Source organism: Schistocerca nitens, chromosome 2 (assembly GCF_023898315.1).
Source record: "Schistocerca nitens isolate TAMUIC-IGC-003100 chromosome 2, iqSchNite1.1, whole genome shotgun sequence".
NCBI classification, from domain to species: domain Eukaryota; kingdom Metazoa; phylum Arthropoda; class Insecta; order Orthoptera; family Acrididae; genus Schistocerca; species Schistocerca nitens.
The window spans coordinates 220153577-220172019 of NC_064615.1; the positions used below are offsets into that span (position 1 = coordinate 220153577).

At 45.1% G+C, this 18443-nt stretch overlaps 1 protein-coding gene across 2 annotated transcripts in view; it reads left to right on the forward strand.

Moving 5' to 3' along the window:
- LOC126235934 (protein rhomboid) overlaps positions 1–18443 on the forward strand; it is a 331404-nt gene that overhangs the window by 144369 nt on the left and 168592 nt on the right. Inside the window, exon 1 of one of the 2 annotated variants that reach the window (XM_049944897.1) lies at positions 3609–3660. The exons of the other annotated variant lie outside the window; for it this stretch is intronic. The gene's annotated coding sequence lies outside the window, so the exon portion shown is untranslated. Of the gene's footprint in view, positions 1–3608; positions 3661–18443 lie in introns of those variants that run through there. 2 annotated transcript variants of the gene reach the window in all.

Here is an 18443-nt window from a genome sequence, read left to right on the forward strand (position 1 = left end):
GATTGTCTCCTAAATCGTTTATGTAGATCCGAAGCAAGAGATGGCATATAACACTTCCTTCGTGAACGCCAGATACTGCCGCTGTTTTACAGACTTTCCGTCAGTTATTAAGAACTGTAAACTTTCTGACAGGAATTCAAATCCAATCACACAATTGAGACGATACTCCGTAGGCACGCAATTCAATTAGGAGTCGCTTGTGAGGAATGGTGTCAAAAACCTTTGGGAAATCGAACAATGTGAAATCAGTCGGACATTCCCTTTCGATAGCACTCATTACTTGGTGCGAATAAAGAGCTAGCGAGCTAGTTTTGTTTCATTAGAACGATATTCTGAACCTGTGCTATTTGTGAAAATCTTTTTTTTTTTTCCGAGGTAATTGATGATGTTCCAACGCAGAATATGCACCAAAATCGTACTGGAAATCGACGTTAGTGATCCGGGTGTGTAATTCAGCGGATTGCTCTTATTTTCTTTCTTACGTATTGGTATGACTTTTGCAACTTTCCTGTCTTTCGATACGGATCTTTCGAAGAGAGCAGTTGTATATGATCGCTAATTATGGAGCTATTGTATCACCATACCCTGAAAGGAACCTGATCGGTTTACGATTTGCGCAGGAGCCCTTGCCTTTATTAAGCTGCTTCACTACACCGAGGAGATCTTCTAAGTTACCCATGTTGTCGCCTGGAAGTGACGGCGAGGGAGCGGCGTGTGAAAGGACCATGCGACGAAGTGTTTATGCAGCGCTGTCATTGGAAGGCAGCACGCAAATAACATGCAACAAATACTCGCACAGACCGCCATTGCGTCCCGTCTACCAACAGAAATAGAACTGAGCAATGAGAGCGCAGCATAAACATGTGGTCGGATGGTCCTTTCAATCACTGTCCTCTCACCGACACTGGATACGGGTGGCTGACATCATAGTAGAAAAGTGCTTGTGGTGCGGGCACGTTTGGGTATTCAGTCTGATGACCGACGTACGGTAGATGTGTTGCCTTGTAAGTTCGCTTTGACATGGTCGCTTCGACGTACTACAAGGAGAGTTATATAAAAAACGCAACACATCTTTCTTAAAATTTATTTTTTGTTCAGAATTCCAATATACCATATTATTCCTGAGCCGTGTTACGGCTGCGCGAGGTCATGCTGGGACTGCTGGCGGCACGCAGGCACTGCCGGGTCGAGGGGCTGTAATTGCGAGGGCCACAACCTCGTTGTCTACCGGACCCAGGACGTTTGAGTTGAGTGAACATTAACCCAGTAGTGAAACCTCCACCATTTTGAGATCAAGCCGTTTCTTCGCACGTTCGTGCTCGCAGGGTCGCTGAGACAAAGAGCAACGAGTGGAGTGTTTGGAGTTGGCGAAATTAGCCCGCATCTCGTGGTCGTGCGGTAGCGTTCTCGCTTCCCACGCCCGGGTTCCCGGGTTCGATTCCCGGCGGGGTCAGGGATTTTCTCTGCCTCGTGATGGCTGGGTGTTGTGTGATGTCCTTAGGTTAGTTAGGTTTAAGTAGTTCTAAGTTCTAGGGGATTGATGACCTCAGAAGTTAAGTCCCATAGTGCTCAGAGCCATTTGAACCGTTTTTTTGGCGAAATTAGTTAGCTGTTCTCCGCCTCTTATTATTAATCATTGAATTCCTTGTGTTATTATTGGTGAAGTTCAACCAGGGGTATTTTTCTGCCTAGTGGCTGCTAACACCGCAGTTACCTGCCCTGGAGGTTTGCGTTGGTGTTTTTTCAGTGTACCTTTCCTTGCCTTGCTGCTGCTCTCCGATAAGGCATATAGTTTGACAGCCTCCTTGATTGTGGTTCGGATATGTTGTTTCTGTTGGACTGCTTCGTTCATAGTGGTTCCTACTACTTTTGGATGTTCTAAACACCGGGTTCTGAAGATGTCGGGTCTGCCTCGCCTGGGTTATTCCATCAGTGTATTGGTTATCAGACGTTAGGTAGATTTTGCAAGTGTGTTAGTCTGCGTTTAAAGTATCACTAGTTTGAGTTGCCATCCCGTTAAGTGAATACAACTCTTGGCCGCCTGTCTCATCAGTTACGAAGTTGACCGACTTTCCCAGGCCGATCCTTGGAGCACTGTCTAAGGCCCACTTCTCTCATGGTTGATTAGATTGTGATGATTGTTTTTGTTTAATATTTTACTTTTGAGTTATTACTATTCGGCCCTCAGCTGTGAGTGGAACTTAAGATTTTTTTTTATTTAGACATTGTGCCTTAACAGTCAAATTTGATAATTGTTCCTTATTGTCAACCTTATTTGCAATTGGTTCCAAATAAAGTGTACGGAATTTAAAAACAATAACTGAGCAACCAACGGTAACTGAGTAAGGCCCCGTCCACACCATAACCAGCCTTTCCCTAAGTACCATGTTTCAATTCCTGACTGTTTTAGCTGCAAAACCCTATTTTTCAACATAATTTCTGTTCAGTGCGACCACCTTACGCCACCTTAATGGAAGGGCCTGTGTGAGCGAGAGTGTCCGCACGTTCCAACATTGCAGAAGTCATCTGTGTGCGGCCGGCCGAATGCGGGAGATGGGACAGGTTTGCGCGACCTCGTTGCGATGCTGACAACGGCTTACCGTGCTTTTGTTCACAGGTCTTAACAGGCGTTCTTAAAGCACCGATCTACGATGCTCTGGTTTTCCACCAAAAGGAACTCAATGACAGCTGTCTGCTTGGAACGGACCTCCGTTACAGACGCAATTTTGAAGGCTACGTAAAGGACCGCTACTATTTGGAACTTCATGAAACTACAGGGGCTGAAACGGGAATATTCCAATTTGTCCCATAACAAATTCTGCATTTTTTCCAAGCGAAATTGACTGAGAAATAAGTTTTGCGTTATTAAACGCCCTTCGTACTTACATTTACATGTGAAGATGCTGCTGAGTACCTGAAAGCTGGTAGTGTTAAAGTCTTCAGCCAATACAGTCAGACTGTAGCGGATGTTTTAATCATGGGCGTATGATTGTTACATTGGTTGTTGTTTCCTGTAAGTGATGGTATGAAAATTCATTTTGGTTGTTTAGCTTACCTTTTTACATTAAGGTGTACGATGCACATTAGTTTATGATACTATGGGAGGTAGTTTATTTCATGGACACGCGAAAAAAATTCCTGTAGACGACACTTCCGTATGACGCTGACGACGTTTTAAGTTAATGAAACAAACCAGACATGTAAAATAATAGCGACGTAATATGGGATTCATCCCATGTAGTATTATTATTGCACGCTTGAACACCTGTTATATACGCTAGATAATGACAATTAGTCGCAATTGCAGCCAATAAAAGTTATCGATACCGGTGCCGAATTTAAAAACGGCCTCACGTTAGCAAAACGGCACGGTCTTTTCCATCTCACTGCGATCAACGACTCTGGCTGTCAGTCCGTTCCGGTAGCGCCGTACCACCTCCGCTAACTGGGGCGTGCCAATGATTTGGCGACAGGGTGCGCGTGGATCGTGACTGCCACTTGCGGCGGGTGACCGCTGCCGAGTCACGCACAGATTGGCGGCCGCCCGGCGCATGCGCAGTGGGCGCTGCTGGCAGCGGGCCTGGTGCTGCTGGGGCAGTGCGCCTCGCTCGGGCCCGCCCGCGGGATGTAGCCGCGCCGCCGCCGCTGGCGGCCTCCCAGGTAACACTTCCTGCTGATAATGCCGTCGCCTGCGCCCTCCGAAACGTCTCTCATACTCACCAGTCAGCAACGTGGATGTGGAATGCCTCCATTCCTAATCCCCGCCCCAGTTACACATTTCGTGCCTTCCCTTCTGTCAGTCTTGATGCAAAATATATGTGGTGCAAAACGAGTTAAACGTACCGTACGTAGCAAGTACGAATGCTACCACGGTTAGTATCAATTTGAATAAAATCATTTTGGGCATTAGGGCGTGTCAGTTTGAAACGAAAATCACTATTATAATCTATACGTTTCGGTGGTCTTTGCAGTTCAGTCGCATTGAAGACGACCGATAGATAAATGGTCGAAACGTCGGTCTTGATAGTGGTTTAAATTTCAGTGCGACGCGATCTTCCGTCCAAAACAATTTTATTCTCACTGCAGTAAATTCCAAAAAAATTCTCCCACATTTTAATGGTTTCCTGGTAGTTCGACAATGATTCCCGTCTTAAATAAAATTTTGCTATTCAGTGTATGCGTCGTACAGTTGCGTGGAGATGATTAAAACATTCTTTTTCGCGTTCCCCATTTAGAGACCACGCAGAATAATACAGTCCATTCATTTTGGCCCTTTGCTTCCTTTCCTCCTTTCCAATAGCCTTTCATTTTTTCCCTTTTGTTATTTTCTTTGTCTAGCAGCCGGTCCTTTTCTTACTTCTCAAAAGCTTCGGCATTTTATCCCAGTTTTTTGTAAGTCTGTGGTTTTCCCTGAAATGCTAAAGGCAAATGCACGAACGGTTCCTTTGAAAACTGTCAGTTTCCTTCTCAGTCCTCCTATCTGACCTTTAGCTTTGTCACTAATGACCACCTCGTCGACAACAGTTAAATCCTATTGGCCCTTCAGCTTCGTACCACTTCTTTTATAACCATTTTTGCGTTGTCTTTATACCTAGGGTCTACTGTTCGCCTTTTTAACTCTTGTAAATGTACTTCAAAATTCATTTTGAGAGACTTCCGTCGTCTATCGTCACTATGTGACCAACGTACCTAACTCATTCCATTTTAGTAATTACTAGATATATTTCTTACATATCTTTCCACATTCTCCTTTACTGCAATTCTCCCTTCTATACCGAAAGTTGCCTTCATCTGATATTTCTTAACCCCAAATTTAAAAAGAAAATTCTTTAATTTTTATTTTTCCTTGTGTATTTTGAAACACCGTTTATCTACGGAATGTCAAAATATTTAATAGAGGGCCTGCTATGAGCATATCGCTACAACCCACTCTAAGTCTTATGGTACCAGTGCATTAATTTAATTCTCTCTATGCTCTTCATAAACAGGGGGAGGGGGGGAAGTCAACTAAGTACGGGTTTTCATCAGTACTCCGCATTTTTCTGATTTGGCTTCATGCTTATCTTTCTCATACACAGTAACCATCCAAATTTCCTACGCGCAGGCTGCATGTATTCTTTATATTGCTCGCTCGTCCTATGAGAAAATGGTGGGTATCAAATACTGTGCTCAGACTTGCTATTTTACACGGAAAGGCACTTTCGAAAGATTGTAGGTTGATTCTTAGTGCATATTTTTTTTCATCTCCGTTGGTGTGCCTAATTAGATTTAGCTTTTCTTCAGCTGCATGGTCTTAGGCGCCTTGCCACGATTCGCGCGGCTCCCTCCGTCGGAGGTGTGTGTGTGTGTGTGTGTGTGTGTGTGTGTGTGTGTGTGTGTGTGTGTGTGTGTGTGTTGTCCTTCGGGTAAGTTAAAGTACTGTGTAAACCTAGGGACCGATGACCTCAGCAGTTTGGTGCCATGGGGACTTACCACAAGTTACGCAGTTCCGAAGCGTTTCTCCAACCATGAGGTGAACGCCTCGTTCAGAGCCTACCAGTTTCGCTTGATAAATTGGGGCTAACACTGTAGCATGTAGCACATTGTACTTACGCTATCATTTCGAGCATACTTAATTTTTAATATTAACGTCGTGAAACTTAACAGCTTCATATTCTCACCGGATCCACCTTGTCTGACGATTTTCTAATTATAGTGCAGTTGAGTCGGACCTATATTGGAAACTGTTGTAGTATGGTCACTTTATTCGGTTAATGAGAAATTCTTCTTTCACTTGGTCGTTTACAAGTAACAGTGCTACTTGAGAAAAGGTTCAGCGGGAGTGTAGGAGTGTATTTTGTAACTATCAGCATTTGCCTCAGTTTGCTACATTTGTTTTTCCGCTTTGCTAATCGTTCCGTTGACTGTACGATTACTACTCGCAACGTCCTTTACAGTCTCCTCTATACATGCCATGACCATTGTTTTTGCATGAACGTTTCCTCTCCATTGGCCCTTCCAGCTGCAAAGATTCGACTTCACGGACATTTGGAATCAGTCCCACTACCATGGACATCCGCAGAAGAAATTTGTTCTGAGGGATGCAAGACTCAAAAGTTTCCATTTTTTATGTAAATGAATTGGCCAGTTTCGAGACGTGTCAGACTACAAGAGCTAAATTTTATAGGTTACGCAAGACGCTTATTATATCCCAAGAATTGGTTGTTATCCATGGTGTTTGAGAATACAGTGATCACTAAAAATTGTGAACTGCATATTCCCACACACACACACAGACAGAGAGAGAGAGAGAGAGAGAGAGAGAGAGAGAGAGAGAGAGAGAGAGAGAGGGGGGGGAAGGAGGGGGGATGAAGTTACCTCTCCCCCCTTTCGGATACCTGCGCTCATTACACACACACACACACACACACACACACACACACACACACCTCCGCTGAAAGGCTTCCAGAGACTAATTTGCTTACTTTTTCTTCCACAAGCTTCTCATTTCGTACTTTTCCATACACTAAAGTTTTAACATCCTTCCGTAGTACCACCCACTGAACACTGAACTCTTAAGTTTCATCTTCGCCGTTCTAACCCCCTCACTCCACCCACGTGCACCGTTATTGTTGGTATAGGACTGTGCTCCAGGCGCAAAGTTGGTCGTTTTTCTGCTATTGATGATACCAAAGATCTTTAAAGAAATCTATTAACAGTCCATAGCAACTAGTTTGAAACGTCTCATCTTGGGTGAAGTACACTCAGTTAAATTGTGGCGTCTGCAAACCGTAGAACTCATTACTATATCAGGACACACACAGTTCTGAGTAGAGATTCCCCATTAATTGCCCACTTATGTTGCGTTACCGTCAGTTCGTCTCTCTCTCTCTCTCTCTCTCTCTCTCTCTCTCTCTCTCTCTCTCTCTCTGTGTGTGTGTGTGTGTGTGTGTGTGTGTGTGTGTGTGTGTGTGTGTGTGTGTCCTTCCTTCCTTCCTTCCTGCCCCGCCCCGCCATTAACCTGTTTCTGTTTCTCGCCTGAAAGAGTGAGGGGTGCTCGTACAGTAAATGCTTGAAGACCCGCGAGCTTACATTCTCCCGGCTTGGTGACGCGGTATCGCGGTGCGACGGTTTCGACCTACCCCTGAGAGTGTTATTGCCCCCTGGGGCTAACCTTGGCTGGCGGCAAGGACTCTGCGCTCAGCAGTTTGTTTCTGAGGCCGTCCCGAAATACCCGCCGTTGGGGCCAGCCCGTTTCATCGTGACACACATGCCTGTATCTCCAGCGAATGGAACAACTCCAAACAGCGTGGAGAATCGCTTCCGCTGGCCCCCGGGCAACCGACCTGTTGAGGAGCGAGAACCAGCACTCGGGCCGCTAATACCGCCACTGGCTCAGTTGAAAAAATACTTGTTGATAGTAGCTTCCATTAACTCGTCGTTGAAAAGAGAAAAAATAACAAAGTTACAAAAGGCTCCCAGATATTTTAGGCAGCAAGTAGCAGATTCTGCACCAGACTCCTGTATTACACTGTGTAACGTGCAGTGTCGTCAGAAGTCGGTTTCTGAAAGGAACTAAGAGTTACGTCCATGAAATAACGAGAAATTCTGTTGATTGGCAAGGCGGGAGACATGCGTAAGTTCTGCAACGATTTGGTTCCAACTTCGAGGCAGTAAAACGCACAGTCGTCTGTTGGTTGTTTCCTTACTGATCGATATTTACCATTTCGTAGAAACGGTCTAACGCTGTGCCGTGAAAAAAGCAATTTAATTAAATTGACGGGAGTTAGTGGAAACCTTGATCTGATAAATGAATTAAAACTTTTTAAAGAACGTCATTGTGGCGCTCCTCCGTTGCAAATACCGGGTCGGTGGTAAGTTCGTAGCGATGTACCGTAATAAACAAAACAGATACACACCACAATCGATACACATAAGAGACGTAAAGTCATCGGTAATGTATTCTCTTTCACTATTTACAATAATGCCAACGCCGGGGTCATTTCCTGACGGAATACCCATTTTTGCCGGGGTCATTTCCTGACGGAATACCCATTTTTTTTAACCGCTTACGTTCCCGTTTGTGTTTGCCGTCTGCGTTATATGCCGTTTTAGCGAACGTCGCGCGAGCTGTCGACTGCGTTTTATTTTTTATCCGTCGTAGCAATATGGCGAGGGCCTACGTCCCTGTTTTTAGCTCTCTTGTCTTCCGTCGATTGGGATTGACATGTAGTCGTTTTTAACTCCTATTTTTGCCTTCGTGTTCTATCAGTTTTGACATCGGCGCTTATGGCCCTAGTTGTTTTTTGCTCCCTAAATCAAAACAAAACGAACACTGGGGTAACATTCCGGATCCGCGAATTTAGAAATCGCGCTTTTTCGAGACGAATAATTCGTCGAGCCATGTTTGGAGCGCATTTTCATCCGGAAGTTCCTTGGAGGTTGTTAGATAGAAAGAAGTGATGATCTGAAGGCGTAAGATCAGGCGAATAACATGGGTGCGGAGAACAACTAAAAGTGTTCAAAATGGTTCAAATTGTTCAGAGCACTATGGGACTTCACATCTGAGGTCACCATTTCTCCAGAACTTAGAACTACCTAAGGACATAACACACATCCATGCCCGAGGCAGGATTCGAGCCTGCGACCGTAGTAGCAGCGCGGTTCCGGACTGAAGCGTCTAGAACCGCTCGGCCACAGCGGCCGGCAAGTAAGTGTCCCTGGTACATTGTGTGTAATCCCGCACCACTGATAGGAGACAAGCAGCAGCCGCTCAAGGGAATGTTTTGTCCCATGCTCCGTCAACACCTCGGCACAAACGGTTACATTTATATTTGTAACATTACCAGGGAGCACGGAATGCTCTTGAATGGCGTCGCATTGCTACCAGCGATGAATCACGTTTGTGCACCACCCTTTCTAACCACGGCCACCTGGGAAGAGGAGCCGTTCTTGCAGTGTACTTGAGAGGCACAGCCTTATTACTTCTGGCGACATTGTGTTGGGAGCCGTCAGATATGATTTGAGGTCAGCGCTGGTAGTGACGGCACAACAGTACGCTACTGACATCTTGCGTCTTCCAACAGGACAGAGCTCGTGCAGACACGGTTCGTGTCCCTGTGAACTGTCTGCACGATGTCGACGCACTCCGCATGACCAGCAAGATCTCCCCCACCACTCCCCCAATCTGTCCTCGATATAGCTGTGGGACCAGCTCGGATGTCAACTTTGTCAAAGTGCCTGTGTGCAGTATATCAAGGTCCAGTTGAAACAGTTGTGGACTAGGTTGCCTCAGGAGAGGCTGCAACGTCTCGATGACATCCTTCCCATCGGAATCAGTGCATGCATCAAAGTTACTGGATGTTCGTTTTAATGATAAATGGACCCATGTGGTGGTTCTTTATGTATTGGTTAAACCACATCATACATACGTTTGGCCAAACGGCGCACGGTCCTCCGCCGCAATATTTAGATTGCAGGCGTGCAGGTGTCCTGGTTCCCGACAACCACCCACCTCGGGGTCCAGATGGACCACAAGTGGCTCTTCCACTGTCATGCGGATTATGTCGCCAATAAGGGGCAAAAGCTGACCAGGGCCTTGTACCCACCCTTCCGCAGTAGGGAAGTTAACCTGCATACCAAGCTGGGCATCTACCGGCCCTCACGTATGACTGCGCTGCATGGGCCACGATTAGTGCCACCAGGATGCGAACGTTGCAGCGCCTGCAGAACAAGGTTCTCAGGTGGAGCCTGCACGCCCCGCCACTCAACGACAATTGTGTCTCTCCACGAGGAAGCGGATATCGTCCCCCTCAAGACGACCATGCGCAACAACGCGCGGCGGCTCTATGAGAAAGTGGATGCCCTGCGGGACACTGTCCATGGGTTACGCCACGTTGGGACAACACTTCCACGCCGCTGGCATCGACATCCGGTTCCCCTAACCATCCTAGAGGAATCTGATTCCGACCATGGCTAACGATAGGCCTGGCACGCCCACCACGGATGCATCCTTTGGCGGGACTAGCCCCCCATTCTACGTCCAATACTTTCCCACCCTACCTGCCCATGTCGGGCTAAATTTTTCTGACTGATACAGTACTGTCTCCGTTGGAAGGTGGTACGGGTCCCACCGCCACACCTCCATAGTGTATTGCAGTGATACACCGTGCATAAATTTACTGCTCATCAACACAGTTAGACCGCAAAGGACCGGTGATTCTGTATTGTAACATCACAAAAATAAATAAAAAATCTCACAAATCACAATGTGCAACTCAAAGTAATGCGTATGGCTTAAGCATATGACTTATTTTTCTATCTCAGGGCTTTAAACTTGTGGTACAATATGCTAACAAAATTCCAGATATATGACTGTATTTATTATTAAAACTGATTTTTGTTATTTATTTTTACTTTCGTGGAAATGAAAGGTTACGGAGATTCTCGTGATTTCGTTAAGCGAGGACCGAAAAAATTTGCTGAACTCAATTTACTCAAATATGATTCAATATTGGAAATACTGACTACTTTTATTGTTGCAAAGGAAGAACCGCTAATCAAAAGAAATCTCCTACATTTACATTTATTTTTGTTTGTCAAAATTAGAGAATATTAAGACACGTATTACGACTCTGGGCCGTTATCGTTTAGAATAGTGGCGCTGATCTGTGCACCAATCTTCCCCTACAAAATTTGCACAAAGAAATTAATTTCACCACTTCATGATTATAGGAGCTGGTAAAGAAAAAAAATGATAACACATTTCAGTAATATCTGATTATATTTAGACTAAATATTACATGAAACTTACACGTTTTCGTGCTTCGTCACGAAAGGACTTCTTACACTACAAAGCGCTACGGTCGCAGGTTCGAATCCTGCCTCGGGCATGGATGTGTGTCATGTCCTTAGGTTAGTTAGGTTTAAGTAGTTCTAAGATCTAGGGGACTGATGACCTCAGCAGTTAAGTCCCATAGTGCTCAGAGCCATTTGAACTATTTTTGAACACTACAAAGAAAAAAAGGGGAAGAGATCTTTTCGCAAAAAAAAAAAAATGCAATTACGTTCGCAGATCATGTTACTTGATTAGTCTTTATTTTTCTGAGAAAAGATAATATTTATATCTTTGGAAGTTCTCACAATAACACATTTCGGTACGACGTCAGTTTTGGTGTATTTGCGAAGTTATTTTATATCATTTTCATCGCGTTAACTGGCGTACAGCCACACTCATACTGCCAAGTTCTGTGTGTATTTGACTCCATCCTGCAGTCACTGAATAATCATCACATATCCTCTCCTCTCATGGAAGTTTCATTCCGTTTCTTTTTTCCCCTATAGGTGTTTCACTTTCTTGTCAGGTTGTTCAATTATAATAAAAGTCAGTAAATTGATGAGAAGGCGTTTCGTATCTCTAATGAGCTTGATGTAGCTGTGAGATTCAACTCTCCAAGGTACTTGCCTTATATCAGTGGTGTTATTTTCAGGTCTAGTATCTCTATTTTCCCCCAACAATTACATTTCTTCTTGTGACACCATCCCACTTTTAGAATGACACACCAGTGGTGGGATTCAATGGACGAACGTACTTCAAACCGCAAATAACCGGTAGAAAGCAGGCTTCTTGTATTAGCACTGCGCTAAATACACACTGAAACGCCCCCTTTCCTTTCTGCGGGTTAATGAAGTAAACAAACATTTAATCTGACACGCGAAAAAAATCATTTATTCGTAGAGTCTGTGTCGGGGTGCCAAGAAGTGCAACAGAGAGGTGTCCGCTGCCAGAGGCGTGTTCATTATCGCGCCCGCGAACACGTTTAACGCTGGCTGGCAGTCGGTTGTTCCCGCATAGCGCAGGACGCACACAAACACCTGTGCCGGCTTGGCCGCGTGTCGGTAAAAAGCCGCAGGCGGCCACCGCAGCCAAGGCGGAGAGCGCCCGGGTACCATACAGGCTCCTGCGGCCTGGCTGCGGGGCGGGGCTCCCTCAGTGTTGCCAGCGAGGGGAATCACTTGTCAGCCGCGGCCGGGGAAAATAAACCGCTGTCGGCAGCCTTTTTTCGCCGCGGTTGTTTGCAGTGCGAATCGGTCAGAGCAGCGATTCTTTTAAACTGAGAAATATTAGCGGCGTAGTTGGAGATTTCATTTCTGTTTGACGCGGGGTTAAGCAGTGATGCTGAAAATTAAGGATAAAGAGGCATAGCTGTCATCAATTCGCAGGATTGAACACCGCTGTGGTTTACTAGGCCTGGTCCTGTTGGAGGTACTAGGCATTCACTTTTGTCTCTGACAAGTGAACACACCTACCCAGGCAGTTAAAGGGAGAAGCATACACTGAGGTGGACGCCAGGCACGGTGCAACTGGGCATTTTTTACTTTAACAAACATTGTCAGAGCGTTGTTGGATTATCTTCACGCTCTCGTATTACTCGTGATACCAATATTTTTTCCCTTTGCTGATTCCTTTCCTCAGTGCTGTGTATAAAATAGTGACATAACTAACTTCCTATTCAAACAGTATTTTACTAAATTTCGTTACTCACTGCGTAATTTTCCCATAGCTGATAACAGTATATTTGGTTCATATCGAAGCACTTTTTTAAAGAAATATCAGTTTACTGTAGCTGTAAACGACCCGTTCTTTTTAAGACTGACATTTATTTGAAAGCCATTATCTTCGAAACAGATGTTATACTTCCTCTGGAAAATTAATATTTCAAAAATTATTCGTATTCAGAATCTTCGTCTTTCAGAATGTTCAGTTTATAAATCTTTCCTAACCTTGGTTCCATAGTTTCGTAGTCCAAATTGTTTCTCTTCCAAAAATGTATACTTAAATGATGTTTTACTTTTTTTAATTATTCCAGTAAGAAAATGTCACTTTATTTAAAATTCTTAGCGAACTTCAGGGATCCCCCTGATCATAGAAATTCTTTATGAATAAAGTATTTTTTTAATTTCCTGCTTATAGAGGTTTTGGTTACATTCACTTCATTGCGTATTTTATCTTTCTATAGGTTATTTTATGTTAATATCCAAAAAGTAATAGCCCACTATTTTACAATTTTGTAATTTCTGTAAAGGGCGCGTCTCTAAACGTTCATCTCGCAGAAAGTCATTCTCGATTAGTTCTGTCAACTTTGCGGTTACTTCCTCCTGCCCAAATGCGTCAGTTCAGACAAGAAGTTATGTCTTTTGTGAACGCGAAAGTATCACATAAATCTTTACGCCCACTTACTAAAATTGTAGTGACAATAGTTACCAACTGTTTACAAAAGTCTAGCATATTAGATTAAGATTGCTTTTAGTGCACCTACGGTTCCGCTCCGTCTACACTGGTACAAATTAAGCAGACAAGGCACTTTCTATCGTCAACGCGTAAATGCACTACATTTCCGTAGTTAAAAAAGAGCTGCGCTACTGTACTAGTAACATGGATAAAGGCCGAGAGCGGCTACGTAGTCCTGTGTTTGTAGGACGGAAGCCGCTGTATAGTCTGCTGGAGTCGAAGAAATAAATAAATTTTGGGCCACTCCGGCCATCCCAGCAATACCCTCACGGCCTTCAAGCAGTGCTGAAAGCTGAGAAGCTGTCGTAGCTGGAAGGAGGTAGCGATAGGGAGGGGTCGTGCAGGCGGGGGTGGAGATGAATGGGGACGAGCGGCCGACAGAAGTCTCGGTGCCCGACCTGGAACAACCTCCAGATCGGTAACATATGCACATTAATATTGTAGCTGTGCGGTGCTTCCTATAATTGTAATCCTATGCCAACAAATCTTCCAGAAATTTACTAATAATGGCAGTTAACTACTTAACTGAGTCTGTGGTCACTTAGAATTTTCGCTAAGAGCACGGCTAAATCATTAAACATATTTCCATTTATAACGACATGTTTCAGTTAATCATCAGATACAACGCGTTGAATTAGTCAATCGTAGTTTTATCGCGAAAAAGTGCATCCTGATAGAAAGAAAGTAATATACACACAAAGGAAAGCTAAAAAAAATCTTAGTTCAAATATCTAGGAGAGTGCACAGAGACAAATATCTCTAAGAAGCCTTTGCTTCACTGATCGGGAAAATGGAAACAGCATCTCAACCAACCAAAAGTGTCTGCAAGAAGAAAGTAATGCTAGTTAATGCCAAGATAAATCGTTGTTGCACAACAGTAGAAATTTATTTTATCATGTTACGTACTATTTACATTTTACAGCCGATGAGTTCCGGTCATTCCACCAGTAAGGTGGTGGTACACGGCTCGTGTTGTCTGTAGTTCAGCCATGTCTAGACGGTCAACACCGCTGTTCGATCGCGTCCGCATTGTTACTTTGTGCCAGGAACGGCTCTCAACAAGGGAAGTGTCCAGGCGCCTCGGAATGAACCAAAGCGATGTTGTTCGGAGATGAGATACAGAGAGACAGGAACTGTCGGTGACATGCCTCGCTCAGGCTGCCCAAGGGCTACTACTGCAGTGGATGACTTGGAGGAAGCCTAACAGCAATGCCACCATGTTGAACAATGCTTTTCGTCGTGTTATGAGTCACACTGTGCGCAATTTGCAACCACGACACTATGCAGCACGGTACAGGTGGGCCCAACAACATGCTGAATGGGCCGCTCAGGATTGGCATCGCGTTCTCTTCACCGATCAGTGTTGCATATGCCTTCAACCAGGCAATCATCGGAGACGTGTTTGGAGGCAACCCGGTCAGGCCTTCAACCAGGCAATCATCGGAGACGTGTTTGGAGGCAACCCGGTCAGGCTGAACGCCGTAGACACACTATCGAGCGAGTGCAGCAAGGAGGTGGTTACCAGCTGTTTTGGGGTGGCATTATGTGGGGCCGACGTACGCCGCTGGTGGTCATGGAAGGTGCCATAATGGCACTTCGTTCTTGGTTTTACATTCTTATTATTCCCTCTTGGTTCTTCTACATATTACCCAGTTTTCGCTACAGCTTACTCGACACTCCATACACGTGTAGAAATGGATGCATGTCGCTCACGAAGAAACTCGGAGCACTATACTTTCCAAGAGCAGCCGAAACTACACTGAAGAGCCATAGAAGCAGATACACCTGCCTAACGTGGTGTAGGACCCCCGCGAGCACGCAGAAGTGCCACAACACGACGTGGCATGTACTCCACTAATGTCTGAAGTAATGCTGAGAAAATTGACACCATAAACCCTGCAGGACTGTCCATAAATCCGTAAAGGTACGAAGGAGTGGAGATCTCTTCTGAACAGCACGTTGCAAGGCATCCCAGATATGCTCAATGATGTTCATGCCTGGGGACTTCGGTGGCCAGCGGTTGTGTATGAACTCAGAAGTGTGTTCCTGGACCCGCTCCGTAGCAGTTCTGGACGTTTGGGGGTGTCGAATTGTCCTGCTGGAATTGTCAGGATGCAGATGGACAGGATGTTAACATCCGTGTCTCCTGTCAGTCGTATCTAAACGTACCAGGCTCCGATATCACTCCAACAACACACGCCCCACACCATTACAGACCATCGACCAGCCTGAAGAGTCCCCTACTGACATGCACGGTTCATGGATTCATGAGGTTGTCTCCATACCCGTACACGCCTATCCGCTCGATTCAATTTTAAACGAGACTCGTCTGATCAGGCAACATGTTTCCAGTCATAAACTGTCCAATGTCGGTGTTGACCGGCCCAGGCGAGGCGTAAAGCTTTGTGTCGAGCAGTCATCGGCTCCGAAAGCCCATATCGATGATGTTTCGCTGAGTGGTTCGCACGCTGCCGCTTGTTGATTGCCCAGCATTGAAATCTGCAGAAATTTTCGGAAGAGTTGTACTTCTGTCACGCCGAACGACTCTCTTCAGTCGTCGTTGGTCCCGTTCTTGCTGGATCATTTTCCGGCAGCATTGATGCCGGAGATTTAATGTTTTACTGTACTCCTGATATTCTCTGTACACTTGTGAAATGTTCGTACGGGAAAATCCCCACTTCATCGCTACCTCGGAGTTGGTGTGTCCCATCGCTCGTGCGCTGGCTGTAACAGCGCATTCAAACTCACTTAAATCTTGGTAACCTGCTATTGTACCAGCAGTAACCGCTGTAACAACTGCGCCAGACACTTGCCTTACATAGGCGTTGCCGACCGCAGCGCCGTATTCTGCCTGTTTACATATCCCTGTATGTGAATACGCATGCCTATACCAGTTTGCTTGGCGCTTCAGTGTAAAAAGTGGCGACGCGGACTGAGATGAGGAAGGGGTAGCGTAGGAAAACAGCAGCTGAAATAGCGTGGTCCAAAGATGACCCAGTATGACGAAGAAAAAGAGGAGAAGGATGCTTATGACATTTTCGCTATTTATCCCCCGGTGTCTAGAAGCTTACACTGGAACTTGTAAGCTCTCCTCTCAGTAAGAGGTACTACATGTGAACTTCCCCCGTCCACCTGCTGGATCGACCAGCGCGATATCGATACCTCGCGTCCTCGGTCGTCGCGTGAGCCGCCGGCAGGCCGGCGCATTTAAAGCGGAAGGCGAGGCTTAAAATACCGGCGCTCAGGCCGACACGGCACGACGTCGCGGCGCTCCACTTTGCTCCGCGACTTCTCGCGGGCCCCCTGCCACTGGCAGTGCTTCCCTCCCCCTCCATTTCTCCCCTCCCCCTCTCCGTCGCATTGTTTTGACAACCGGCCGGCGCTGTTAGGTGCCGCGCAATAAATCGGAACGTAAAGACCGCTCCGCACTGCCTCGATATCTTCACATTTTGCACACATTGTTGGCCTGATTTCTAGAAACAGCGGACGATGTACGGGCCTACCGCGGATCTCGAAGATTGTTTTGAGAGCCGGCAGACCCTCGCACAGCTCTTTGACATAGAGGTCTCGCCGTACAGTTTTATCTGCACGAGTGCAAGAAAGTAAAGTAGTTCATATTACCCCTAAATATCCTCAAGCTTAGATCTCGCTGCTGGCTTGATTTTTCAGGCCTGGCAAAAAGGTTCCGTGGGTGGGTGCTTCTTAATTCTGTCTACTGCATTGCGTTCACACTTCTGCGTGCCCTTAACTTTATCGCGCAACGTACATTGGCTGGCAAGTCGCCCGTAGCTTTTACATACAGTTCATCCTGAGGCTTCTTCAGCTCTGTGCGTCGAAATTAGCTGTATCACGAAGAAGCATCACCTGTTGTCAAGTACTACGTACAAAAAAAAATACACAATCGCAAAAAACGTTAAGCTATTCCTGCTTTCGTAAGTTGCATGAGCTCCGGCTCCTCTGCAGTTCTCATCGTCTCTCCCTAACTACAGCAACCGAAATAAATTTGAATCTACTCACTGTAGTCGACGTTTGATTTCCATCTACAATTGTTAGCTCTAGCTATTCACACATAACCACATTCGTCAGTATGTGATCTATCCAATTTATCCATTTCTTTAGTTTACCCACCTCTATCCGGTAAATCTACGTTAGTTATCACGGTCTACCCACCTAATCAGCATTCTTATGTAGCACCATATTTCAAAAGCGTCGCATCTCCTTCTGTCTTATCTCTTATCGTCCACATTTCGCCCCAATATAAGACTACACTAAGAACAGCTTCAGAAAACACTTCCCAACACTTGACCATATATTCGGTATTGCCAGCTTTTCTTCCGTAAAATGATTCTATTACAAGTCTGCATTTTTTATCCTCTACTTCTGCTTTCGTCAGTTATTTTGCTGCCCAAAGAGCAAACTCATCTATTACCTACGGTGTATCATTTTCTAATCTAATTACATCAGCATCACCTGATTCAATTTATTTCCGTTATTATTATTCTACTTTTGTTGACGTTCATCTTATAACGTCTTTTCAAGACACTATCCATTCCGTTCAACTGCTCTTGCAAGGTATTTGCCATATCCGTCAGAATTACAGTGTAATCGGTAAACAGCACAATTCATCTGCTCGTATTTTAATTCCGTATCCAAATACCTTATTGTTTTTCTCCTGCTTCCTCAATGTGCAGATTAAATAACATTTGGCAGAGTCTACAATGGTATCGTACTCCCTTCTCAACTGCTGCTTCCCTTTCATTTCTTTAGGCCGTCCGGTTTCCATGCAAGTTGTAAACAACCGTTGGCTCCATGTATTTTACCTCTGCCATCTTCAGAAATTTAGAGTGTATTCAAGTCAACGTTATCACAATGTTTCCGTAAACAAAAAACGGTTAAACTCGTAGGTTTGTGTTTTCAGTTTCTGTGCTAAGACAACTCGTGTATTCACACATTTTTACTGCATTCACAATGACCTTTACCGACGTCGGCATCTAGCTGCTTCTCCAGTCCTTTGTAAATAAGTGGTTTGTTACTATTCACACGTCATCACCTGTCTTCTTTGGAAAGGTAATATTAAATTGTTATAAATTTTCAGGGTATTTCGCGTCTGATATATCTTGCGTACAGGGTGGAATAGTTCTGTCATGATTCTTTCTCCCAAGAATCTCTAATT